The sequence below is a fragment of the Lutra lutra genome, chromosome 15 (assembly GCF_902655055.1).
Source record: "Lutra lutra chromosome 15, mLutLut1.2, whole genome shotgun sequence".
NCBI lineage: Eukaryota > Metazoa > Chordata > Mammalia > Carnivora > Mustelidae > Lutra > Lutra lutra.
The window spans coordinates 63,192,379-63,204,456 of NC_062292.1; the positions used below are offsets into that span (position 1 = coordinate 63,192,379).

A 12,078-nucleotide genomic window follows, 5' to 3' on the forward strand; every position below is an offset into this window, starting at 1 on the left:
CCTTAACCAGCCTTTATGGACACTTATCACATACCAGACAGTGTGCTGTGTGGGAAGGAGGGAAAGCTATACAGAGGCATATCTTAGAGATATTGTAGGTCTGGTTCCCGATCACCACAATAAAGTTAACATCGCAATAAGGTGAGTCAAATGAATTCACTCGTTTCCCAGGGCATAGAAGTTGTTTACATTGTATTGTAGTCTATTAAGTGTGCGATTGCATTGTGCCTTTAAAAAGTACAGACCTTAACTAGAAAATAACTTATTGCTAAGAAATGCTAACCACTATCTGAGCTTTCAGGGGTCATGATGACTGAGCGCGGATCTCCACGACAAATATCGTAACAATGAGAAAGTTTGAAATACTGTGAGAATTACCAAAATGTGGCCCAGAGATATGAAGTGAGAAAAACCTGTTGGGAAAATGGCATCAATAAACTTGCTCGAGGGGCGCCTGGGTGGCTCAGTGGGTTAAGCCGCTGCCTTCGGCTCAGGTCATGATCTCAGGGTCCTGGGATCAAGTCCGGCATCGGGCTCTCTGCTCGGCAGGGAGCCTGCTTCCCTCTCTCTCTCTCTGCCTGCCTCTCTGTCTACTTGTGATCTCTCTCTGTCAAATCAATAAATAAAATCTTTAAAAAAAAATTAACTTGCTCGACACAGGGGTGCCACAAGTCTTCCATCTGTAAAAAAACAGTATGTATCTGCGAAGAGCCATAAAAGCAAAGCACAATGAAGCGAGGTGTGCCTGTGTGTACACACACACACACACACACACACACACACACACACACACAGCGTAGATCAGAAATGCCTCCGGTTAAGCTTCTTTTTCTACAAAAGCCAAGAGAGTGAGCCAGCTGAGTGGTTCAGCAGAAATGGTGCCCAAACCGGCTCCTCAACTAACGGTATAGCCTTGGAGAGACCAGTATTCTCCCTGAGATTCCGTCTCTCAGTCTGTAAAACAAAGGACATTCCCTCTCTCATACTCTGTTGCTGGTGGATGGAGAGCGGTTGCAAAGTGCATGTGACCACAGTCTGTAGTGGAAAATAAAAGAGCCAAAGCTGGGGCACCTGGATGGCTCAGTTGATTGAGAATCTGACTCTTGGTTTCGGCTCAGATCATGATCTCAGGGTCCTAGGATCGAGCCCTGCGTTGGGCTCCCTGCTCAGCAAGGAGTCTGCTTCCCCTCTCTCGCTCCCTCTGTCCCTCCCCCAACTTGTTCTCTCTCTCTCTCTCTCAAGTAAATAAATCATTTTTAAAAAGCTGTAGCTATTGAGAGGAGAATGAGAGGCACAAGATTGAAATAGGAGATAAAATAGAAGCTGTGTGGGCAAGCAGCTACTTTTTTTTAATTATAATTAACACACAGTGTGTATCAGTTTTAGGTGTACAAGGTTATGACTCGACAATTCTGTACATTACTCAGTGTTCACCACAGTAAACGCAGTCACCATCTGTCACTGAGCAATGTTAATACAGCATCATTGACTCTATTCCCTGGGCTGCACTTTTCATCCCTGTGACTTGTCTTATAACTGAAGTTTGTACTTGTCGATCCCCTTCACCTATTGCCCGAGGAAACAGACCTAGAAAAAAATGATTCTGTGACCAGAAGCAGCTACTTTTAAGACCACATCAACAAAGTCCATACCCAGAGACTTTAGTAGCAATGGACATGCAGTGACTGGGCTATACTTAAAGTGACACTTGTGAATCCAGCTGGGCACCCAACTTCTACACAAAATAAGAGTGAATATAAGGCTTTATATTGTTCTTGGCCTTTTTTGAACTCACCGGTTCCATGAGCTATAAATACAATCTGGTTTTATAGTTGGAGGAGAAAGAAATGAACCTAACAGAGTGTATCTCTTTGTCCCGGCCGATGGGAGACGTTAAAAATTTTCAAAGGAAAATGGCAGAAGTCATCCAACAAGGAAGGAAGGAACGGTGACCGCGTTGGCAAAAAAGCAAAAGCAAGGAATGTGATTCAGTACTTTGTGCCCAATAATGCCCGGGACAAGGATGCTGGGAAGAAACTCAGAAAAGAGGAGAAAGAAGAACTCCAAACTATACATCCAGAGCCATAAGAAGAATGAGACTTTCCTCAGGCAGGGAGTAGTGAACCCTGTGACAAGGGAGCAGAGTCTCCAGAGTCGACAGGTTCAACTGGGAAAAGGGGAGGAGCGGCTTCCCTATAAAGAAAACAAGAGGATTCAGTGAAGGACCCTGGAATGTTTCACCTGGCAAAAAAAAAAAAAAAAAAAAAAAGATTCCACTAGAAGTTGACGGTCTTCAAACACGTGATTGACGCACTCTCCCGAAGTAGAGGCATTCAGATCACACAACAGAGCTTCAGAGTCATAACTCAAGGAAGTTCCAGAGGGGCAGATCTCAACTGAACATAAGGCGGGGGGGGGGCATCCTAAGAATTAGAGGCATCCAAAACTGGGGTATGTTTCTGTGTGGGGGTATGAGCCCCTGTTATAGGAAATGTTCATGTAGAGGCTGGATAATCATCTGATTTAGAAGACTGTAGGGAAGAGTCCTTCTCTGTGCAAGAGACTGGGCCAGCTAACTTCTAAAACCCTTCCTATTTTTAATAATCTATGTGTCTGTTCATTAGAGCCCAAAACTGGGTAAGCGGACACCAGTCCAACACAGAGGACCACGAAAGAACTCCTTCTTCATGCCAATGGAGATGTGAAGCTTCACATATAATGATAACTTATGGCCCTAGAATTATCTGATTTGTAGACATGTGAACCCTCACATGCTCACACCGCCTCTACAAGCAGACACCACAGCTGGTCCTTGTCACCTTCCATTGTCGGCTATCTGGCCCAGATTCTGTGCCAAAAGTGACATATCAGGACCTCACTCTGCTACAGCTAAATCGTTTAAAGTAAACTTGAGCTTCAGTCAGAAGTGAGATCTAGAGAGTAGTATCGGTCACTTTTCCAAGAAAATGTGTGGTAAACTTATTTAAGGCCACTTAACAGTTATAAAGAATAATTAGATCTCCTGGGATCAGTCATAAAATCCCAGTTACTGAAGTGTTTGAATCTATAAACATACGTTAGTAAATTACCTCCGTTTTTCAGTTCCACTTCTTGTGTCCTGATCTCCCCAAACCCTAAATTATTTATCAGGGTCTTGAATTCCACAGAAGTGAAAGCCAATACTCTCAGTGTTTGTCTTACTTGGTTTCACCACAACACACACAGAAGACAGACTATAGGAAAGAAAACATGGGTTAGAATCACACAAGTGTATGCAGTTTCCTTTTCTGTCTCAATAGCTCTAAGCTGTTTGGGGGTCTGGACTCTGCGTGTCCCCTTAGTGCCCTGCAGGTGACTAATGACTGATCAACATCTCACAGCCCACAGCCCCTCAGAACCATCTCCTCTAGCAGCTTGTCATAGCCTCAAATCTCAGAGTCCTACAGTCCCAGGGCTTCCAAAATTTTGGTTTGAATGTACATTTTAACAGACGTATATTTACTGTCCATTTAATAAAAGAATGACCCAACCCAAGCATGCTCATCCTTCTACTCAAATACTTCCTCTTGTGTAGCAGTCTACACGGACACCAGGATCCCAAGGCTGACAGCATGTGATAAAAATCCCGAAAGCTCAGCTCCACTCCTGTAATCCCGGAGTCCCGAAGTCTCAGGCTTCCCAGGAACAAAACAGTCCCCTAGGTGTGAATCTCCAATATGGTGCTCAAACAGGTTACGTGATATCCTTGGCTGAGCTCCCTGAAAAGGGTCATGACATACAAAAGTATCTAGATCATGGCCTTGGAGTCCACCAAAGCCTGAGGCATAGCATTCACAAGGTCCCAAGCCTGCGTATAAGGTCCAGGGCTGAAAAGACAAGGAGCACATTCACCCAAAGTGGCAGAATATAGTGTTGCCAGGGGAAGCCAGGATATTGCTGCTGAACATCAAGTGTGGGGTGAGCTAAGGTTGAAAACAGGAAAGCAAATCATAAGGTCAGAATCCTGCAATCCTGGAAACAAGAAACATGGTGAAGAGTCTCACGGAATTGTCACAGTCACTATGAAAGTGCGGGACACACACCTCTGTATGGCCCCTGGTAGTTTAAAGAAGCTCTCTCAGGAGTAACAACATTTGTTCAAAGATGTTTATGGTTATAGTCAGGGCACATGTGGGCTATCACTTTCCTAACTAATTCAGCCACATCCCAGCTCATTAAACAGGGTAGGTTAAAAAAGAAGCTAATAAGGAGGCAGAGATCTTTCTGAGCATTTTCTAAACAATTTGTTTGCACATCCAAAAATCTTGGCATTTTATGTCTAAGAATGTTCCCAGGGAGCCTCAGCAACTGAGTTTCTCTCCGTAGTGTTATGGAGCTAACACTGAGTTTTCACTTGGATAAAACTGAGGGCATTTGTAGAAATAGTGAGTGACTCTTACAGAAAGAAAATGAAAACAAACTTAAGTTGAATACATTGAGAAATTCTACATTTTGCTTTTATTTGCTCATGCTCTGAACAAACCAAATGAGGAACAGAGAATGGCACAACAGGGTCCAGCCACCAGCTGGGCGGCCCGGAGGGACCAGACGACATAACCACATCTAGCCGCAAACCATTCTCCATGCTCTAAAGCCAATGTTCATAGAAGGGAGCGACCCCAAATTACAGCAACCACTACAGTCCATTTTTTTACAAAAATCTGGATGTGCAGTGCAGGATAAAGCCAACGAGGAATAGTGGGGAAGGGGGAGAAGCATCCAGAGCGAATGCAGAAACAGAACAATGGGATATAAAAGAATGCGAGTGGAACCAGTACAGATCTCATGAAGGCAACTATTAAATCATTCTGGCCCAGCTAGGCCAGTGTTTAGAATTATAATGCTAACGTGACAGGTTTCATTTCAGTTCTGCGCACAGTTTTTGAGGAGGCACTGAGAAATCCAAATGCCTCTAATGGGTTCTTGAAATCTCCTTCCCTCCCGCCATGTTTGTGTCACTGCATCAGGGTGCAGTGATGTAAGTCAGCAGGCCATGCTGGCCTCCTGCAGCACAGCCTGCCCTGGGAGCATCCTATGGCAGATAATCTGGGTTAAATAAGGATCTGGAGAGCCCCAGGGAATATTCTTGCAGCACAGAAAACCCCAAAAGGATTACAGATTGAAAACTCCTCACCCTATAAATCAAACAGAGCAATTCCAGGCTTGGGGAAATCTAATCTCCCCTCCTTCTCCTCTGAAAACCCTCAGGATGGCCTTTAGAGATGAAGCATGTTCTTCAAGGCCTCAAATGGTAAGAGAAGCCCCCCAAAACTAGCAAAGGGACAATCAGGGAGGAACCTCTAACCGACCCCTCAGAGCTCCTTTACAGTCTGGAAGGGCGTTGTGAGTGTCGGAGTACCTACGAGCTTCCCAGATACCAGCTTTGGCAGGTGGGAACATTCAAAGCCATGACCTTCTCCCAGCAGTGAAGGAGCCGTGTCCACACAGCAGGAGGCAGGAGAGAGGCAGGCAGAGGACAGCTTGACCCTAATCATAGGGCTGGATCTCAACCCAGCTTGGGAGGCGCTATTCCTCCCTCTCCCCTGGACAACAAACACCACGGCACAATTAGAGTGAACATGAAGAACAAGGAAGGGTGAGTTAAATATATTCTCTGTGCCAGGCCGGCCTAAGGGAGCAGGGGGTTAGGCATCCTGTATGAGGCTCAGACTGTGCCTCTCCCAACGTTTTGAACAAGCGTGATCATGGCCAGGGGTTGATCCCCTCTGATAAGCAGGACAGCTTCTGAGAACCAGATCCCTGGACACAGCACCCCACAGACGTCACCATTCGTCCCATCTCCCTGACTCCCAGCTGTTCCACCTGCTTCTCAGTCCCCCCACCCACCCACAGTGGTCAATTTTCATTCAGAACAGTGTCCTATGACGGTTCTCATGCACATAGACAAGAAGATAAACCGCAAACATCGGTCACCAACAAATTAGTAGGTTCTATTCTCAATCTCAGAGAGGATCTCTGTAGCTGGCTGCTGTTGTCTTTACTATCAGGAAGTGGAGATTCTTGGGATTGGGAACAGATAACCCAAGCCTGATCAATGCTACCATCTCCCCCTTCAATATCCCGAGCAGGCAACCCAGCTCGGCTTTAAATCCCAACGCGGACCTTTACTAGCTGGGTGAGTTTACGTGAGTCACAGAGCACTCGTGCCTCAGTTTTCTCATTTAAGAACTGGACGCTAACCACAACACCATCCCAGAGGAGCATCACTAAAGAGAAACAAGTTAATACGTAGAACAGTGTCTAGCCTCAAGTCTTATTATTACAACTGGAGCTGCTTAAAGAATTGGAGTTTGTCTCATTTCGCAGTAAAGATATTTGACTCCCCATAGTACCTGGCTTGGGCTCATATATATTAAACAATCATGACATGACAAGACCTTGGCAGCAAAAGCAAACATCCCAAAAACAAAGAGCCCCTCTCCCTCGCTCCAGCAAGAGGCAGTCTGGGTTAGCATGCAAAATTGTCAGAGCCCATCTTTCCCTGGAACGTGTTCCTCTGCATACCTCCTGATACTGTCTGAGTCATAAACTTTGGGGGGATTCTTTGCGTTCAGCACATGTGTGAGATTCCGCAGTCTCAATTTCTCCTTGCCAAAGGGTTTTCGGATCTGGACTTGAAGACCTACCCAGGACGCTACTTTCGGTCCAGTTGGGGAGTTGTTTTGTGCCCTTCCGGGAGGCAGTCCCTGATTCTTCTTAAAAACCATCTTTAAGGGGTACCTGGATAGCTTAGCTCGTTAAACGTACGACCCTTGATTTTGGCTCAGGTCATGATCTTGGGGTTCCTGAGATCAAGCCCCATGTTGGAATCCATGCAGGGCACGGGGTCTGCTTGGGATTCTCTCTCTTCCCTTTCCCCTCCCCCTGCTCTCACTCTCTAACTAAACAGATAAATAAAGAAATAAAATCTTTTTTAAAAAACCTGTCTTTAATTCCATCTCTTGTAAGAGACATACACTCTCACCAATATCCTGATCCACGAATCCTATGAAGTCAACAAATAAAGGAACCAAGAGAGTCGCTTATAAATAGGTCATTAATTCTCCATTATGTTCTCCCCCTAAAATGATAACCAGAATCAGATGTACATGTCCTCCCACCCCACCCCACAGCCAGACTGGGGAAAGGAGACTCCAAAGAAGGAGGGGGAGCTGGTTCGAGGGAAACCCCAGCAGGCAGTGGAGATTCTGACCTGCTAAGGACAGGGACTCAAGGTCCAGAGGTAGGGAAGTGAATTCTGGAACCTCTGGTACTTTCTGTGCAAGGAAACTGGCTGCGGGTGGAGAGCAGGGCCGGGAAGAAAGCTGTGAGGTGCAAGGCCTACCTCTGATTGCCACAGGAAGCGTGGGCCAGCAGCAAGGGTGTGGGTGGGAGCAGAGAGGAAAGGGGCCTCTCTTAATAAGGCCGTGGTTTGGGCTCCAACCAGGAGGGTGTCGCTGTCAGTGTTACTGGGGGCTAGGGATTGGTGAGGTGCTTGTCCAGCAATCGCCCCCAGCAAATATGCATCCAATCAGGTTCGGTTTGCAAACCCTCACTCAGCTTTGGCCAAGGAGCAGTGATTAAAGCCAGAGGCTGAGGCTGACACAGGCGGAAGCCTGGAGCTCATGAAACATGACACCTAGAGAGGGAAACTGAAGGAAAAGAATCACAGCCAAACAAACACACCCTTGGCCAGAGCGGAGCCCAGGGGCCAGAGAGGGAAGGAGGGCCAGCTATCCGCTCCCTCCTTCTCTCCAGGATCACAATTTCTCCAGAGGGGAGACTCTTTTTGTTCAAAGATTACACTTACCCACCCTGCCCACAATTGAAGGATCTTCTGTTATGAACCCTTGCTTAGTGAAGCTTATTTTGGTGCTACTTGGTGAAAAAGTGTCTTCTGTAGGTCAGATGCCACATTTGCAGGGAATTTGCTATCACAACTCTCTTATCTTTTAACCAGTACTGGAGCATAACATTTGGATTAGGCCATGAATAATCCACAGCAATAGACACCCTAAAGTCAGATGTATTTGTCTCTAGAATTAGTTGGTTTATTTTTCAATATGGGAGGCAGTGCAGCCTAATGATTAGAAAGAGGAAATGGTGAAAGAAATTGAAGACCACATAAAGAAATGGAAAGACATCCATGTTCATGGATCAGAAGAACAAATATTGTTAAAATGTCTATAGTACCAGGGCACCTGGGTGGCTCAGTGGTTAAGCATCTGCCTTCATCTCAGGTCAAGATCCCAGCATCCTGGGATCAAGCCCCGCATGGGGCTCCCTGCTTGGTGGAAAGTCTGCTTCTTCCTCTCTCATTCCCCCTGCCTGTGTTCTCTCTCTCACAGTCGCTCTCTCTGTCAAATAAATAAATAAAATGTTAAAAAAAAAAAAGTCTATGGCACCAAAAGCAATCTACACATTTAATGCAATCCTTATCAAAATACCAACAGCATTTTTCACAGAACTAGAACAAACAATTCTAAAATTTGTATGGAACCACAAAAGATCCCCGAATAGCCAAAGGAATCTTCAAAAAGAAAAGCAAAGCTGTAGGCATCACAGTTCCAGATTTCAAGTTATACTATAAAGCTGTGGTAATCAAAACAGTATGGCACTGGCATAAAAATAGACACATAGATCAATGGAATGGAATAGAAAATAGAGAAATAAACTGGCAATTATACAGTCCATTCATCTTCAACAAAGCAGGAAATGGGGAAGGGTCTCTCTAAGAAATAGTGTTGAGGGAACCGGGCAGCTCCATGCGAAAGAATGAAGCTGGACCACTTTCTTTCACCACGCACACATAAAAACTCAAAATGGGTGACCTAAACATGAGACCTGAAATCATAAAAATCCTAGAAAAGAACACAGGCAGTCAGGTCTCTGACATTGGCCACAGCAATATTTTTCTAGATATGTCTCCTGAGGAAAGGGAAACAAAAGCAAAAATAGACTACTGGGACTTCAACAAGATAAAAATCCTCGGCACAGCAAAGGAAACAATCAACAAAACTAAAAGGCAACCTATGGCATTAGAGAAGATATCTGCAAATGACATATCTGATAAAGGGTTGGTATCCAAAATATATAACGAGCTAATACAACTCAACAACAAAAACCAAATGATCCAGTTTAAAAATAGGCAGAAGTGGACACCTGGGTGTGGCTCAGTTGGTTAAGCAACTGCCTTTGGATCAAGTCATGATCCTGGAGTCCTGGGATAGAGTCCCGCATTGGCAGGGGAGGGGGTCCCTGCTCATCGGGGAGTCTGCTTCTTCTTCTGACCTCTCCCCTCTTATGCTCTCTCATTCTCTCTCTCTCTCAAATAAATAAATAAAAATATTTAAAATAAATAAATAAATAAATGAAATGGGCAGAAGAAATAAACGACATTTCTCCAAAGAAAATGCCTAGATGGCCAACAGACACATGAAAAGATACTCAACATCACTCAGCATCAGGAAAGTGCAGATCAAAACTATAATGAGATACCATCCCACCCCTGTCCAAATGCCTAAAATCAACAACACAAGAAACAACAGGTGTTGGTGAGGATGTGGGGAAAGGGGAACCCTCTTACACTGCTGGTGGGAATGCAAACTGGTGCAGCCACTCTGGAAAACAGTATGGAGCTTCCTCACAAAGTTAAAACTAGAGCAACTCTACATCTAGTAATCACACTACTGGACATTTACCCCAAAAATAAAAAACACGAATTCATGTTTATAACTTCATTTTTTTTTTTACAACAGCCAAGATACGGAAGCAGCACAAGTGTCCATCCACTGATGAACAGATGAAGATGAGATGTGTACACAACGGAATATTATTGAACCATAAAAAGAATAAAATATTGCCATTTGCAATGACGTGAATGGAGCTAGAGTGTATAATGCTAAGTACAATAAGTCAGTCAGAAAAAGACAAACACCACATGATTTCACTCATATGTGGAATTTAAGAAACAAAGCAACAAATGAAAAAACAACCAAAGGGAAAAAGAGAAAGAGGAACAAGCCAAGAAGCAGATTCTTATTTTTTTTAAGATTTTATTTATTTATCTGACAGAGACAGAGAGAGAGAGAGATCACAAGTAGGCAGAGAAGCAGGCAGAGAGAGGGAGGGAAGCAGGCTCCTCACTGAGCAGAGAGCCCAATGCAGGGCTCAATCCTAGGACCCTGAGATCATGACCTGTGCCGAAGGCAGATGCTTAACCCACTGAGCCACCCAGGCAACCCAGGAAGCAGATTCTTAACTATTGAGAACAAACTAAAGGTCACCAGAAGGGAGGTGGTTGGGGAATGGGTGAAAACAGGTGATGGGGATGAAGGAGGGCACTTGTGATGAGCAGCTGGGTGATGTACAGAATGGTCGCGTCACTACATTGCACACCTGAAACTTATATGACACTGTATGTTAGCTATACTGGATTTAAAATAAATAAAATAAAATAAAATAAAATAAAATAAAATAAAATAAAATAAAATAAAATAAGGAATGGGTTCATAGCTCAGTACTACCACTGATCTACTGTGTGACCTAGGGCAAATCACTCAATCTCTCCAGATCTACTTTCCTCATCTGCTGGATGGGAATATAATGGTACTGATCCCATATGACTGGATTAATATTAAATAAGATGGTCTTTTTTAAACAGTTACAGGGCTTGGAACACAGCAAGTGCTTATCAGATAGGAGCTACAGATGTATCTGATGCTTAAACATTTATAATTCTCCAAATCATCCTGTTGATACAATTTTTAAAAGTCAATTTGAGAGACTCTGGCACAGTGCCCCAGGCCCACCTGAAGTCCTTGCTCAGCTCTCTTCTGACCCTCATGCCAAGAGGGATCAAGAGCATCCCCTCTCACGTGGGTGAGATGTGGGTATAAGAAGGGCTACTCAATCCTCCTTCTTGTGTCTCCCACTCTCTCATCATGTTAAAAGCTTTCATTTCCATATGAAGGAGCTGTGATACATAGGAAAGAACTCCACCTAGCATGCCCCAAACCCGACAAGACTAATAAAGTCTAACTCTGATTTTGTTTTCTAGAAATTAAGTTTCAACTCTAGAAATAAGTCACAATAATCATATTGCTTTGCTGCCAGAGAAACACATTTGGGTCTCTGCATTTGAACGTTTTCACAGATTCAAAGTTCTCTGAATTGATGTTTTACGTATGACTAAGTGAAATAGGATAACATTAAAATGTGATGGATAATATTTCTGTGTTTGGGAAATTATGAAACACAGAATTACCAGGAATAAGAATCTAAACCCAGCAGGTCTGGCTTTTGTGTCTTGACAAAGATTGTCTTAACTGTAAAACCGTTTCATCGATTACCAATAAAAGTACTACAAGACTTGTTTCATATCATAGGGATCTACGTCAACACATATTCATTCATTTAACATTTATTGTACAATATCTAAAGGTCAGGAACTATGCTAAGCAGTGAGATACAAAGCAGAGTTCCTTCCCTCCTGTGTCATGGAGTTTAGTGGGAAGTTCAGGAAAATAAAGACAGGTACAGAATGATCTAAGCCAGCCATGATGGGGAGACACCAGTGGGAAGGACATGTGGCCAGGGTTAAGGGGTAGGAAAAATGTCCCAGCATCAATAACATCTAAGTTAAGATGTGTCGGATGGGCAAAACTCAGAATGAGCAGGTGGGGAGGGGAAGGATTGCTATAAGCCGGGGCATTCTCAAGAGGGAAAGGCTCAGAGTCCAGAGGGCTCAAAGGGAAGCTGAGGAAGGTTATCATTTTGGCATGACTCGAGCGTGGGCTGCAAGGCATGAGCAGCAAGAAAGGAGACCAGAGAGGAAAGCAGAAAAGTAGGGCATTTAATCTAAGTATAAAGGGGAGCCCTGTCAAACCAAAAAAAAAAAAAAAAAAAAAAAAAAAAAAAAGGAGGGGGAATGGAAGACAGAGTTAAGAAACTATTCCCCAAACAGGCAACAACAGTGAAGATGGAGAAAAAGTGGAAAAATTAAGAGATATTTAGGTAGAGAAGCAAATGGATTAGCAA

At 44.0% G+C, this 12,078-nt stretch overlaps 1 protein-coding gene across 2 annotated transcripts in view; it reads right to left on the reverse strand.

The window, feature by feature from the left end:
- Positions 1 to 12,078, reverse strand: part of DDR2 (discoidin domain receptor tyrosine kinase 2) — a 148,480-nt gene that overhangs the window by 77,608 nt on the left and 58,794 nt on the right. Inside the window, exon 1 of one of the 2 annotated variants that reach the window (XM_047704535.1) lies at positions 7,385 to 7,403. The exons of the other annotated variant lie outside the window; for it this stretch is intronic. The gene's annotated coding sequence lies outside the window, so the exon portion shown is untranslated. Of the gene's footprint in view, positions 1 to 7,384; positions 7,404 to 12,078 lie in introns of those variants that run through there. 2 annotated transcript variants of the gene reach the window in all.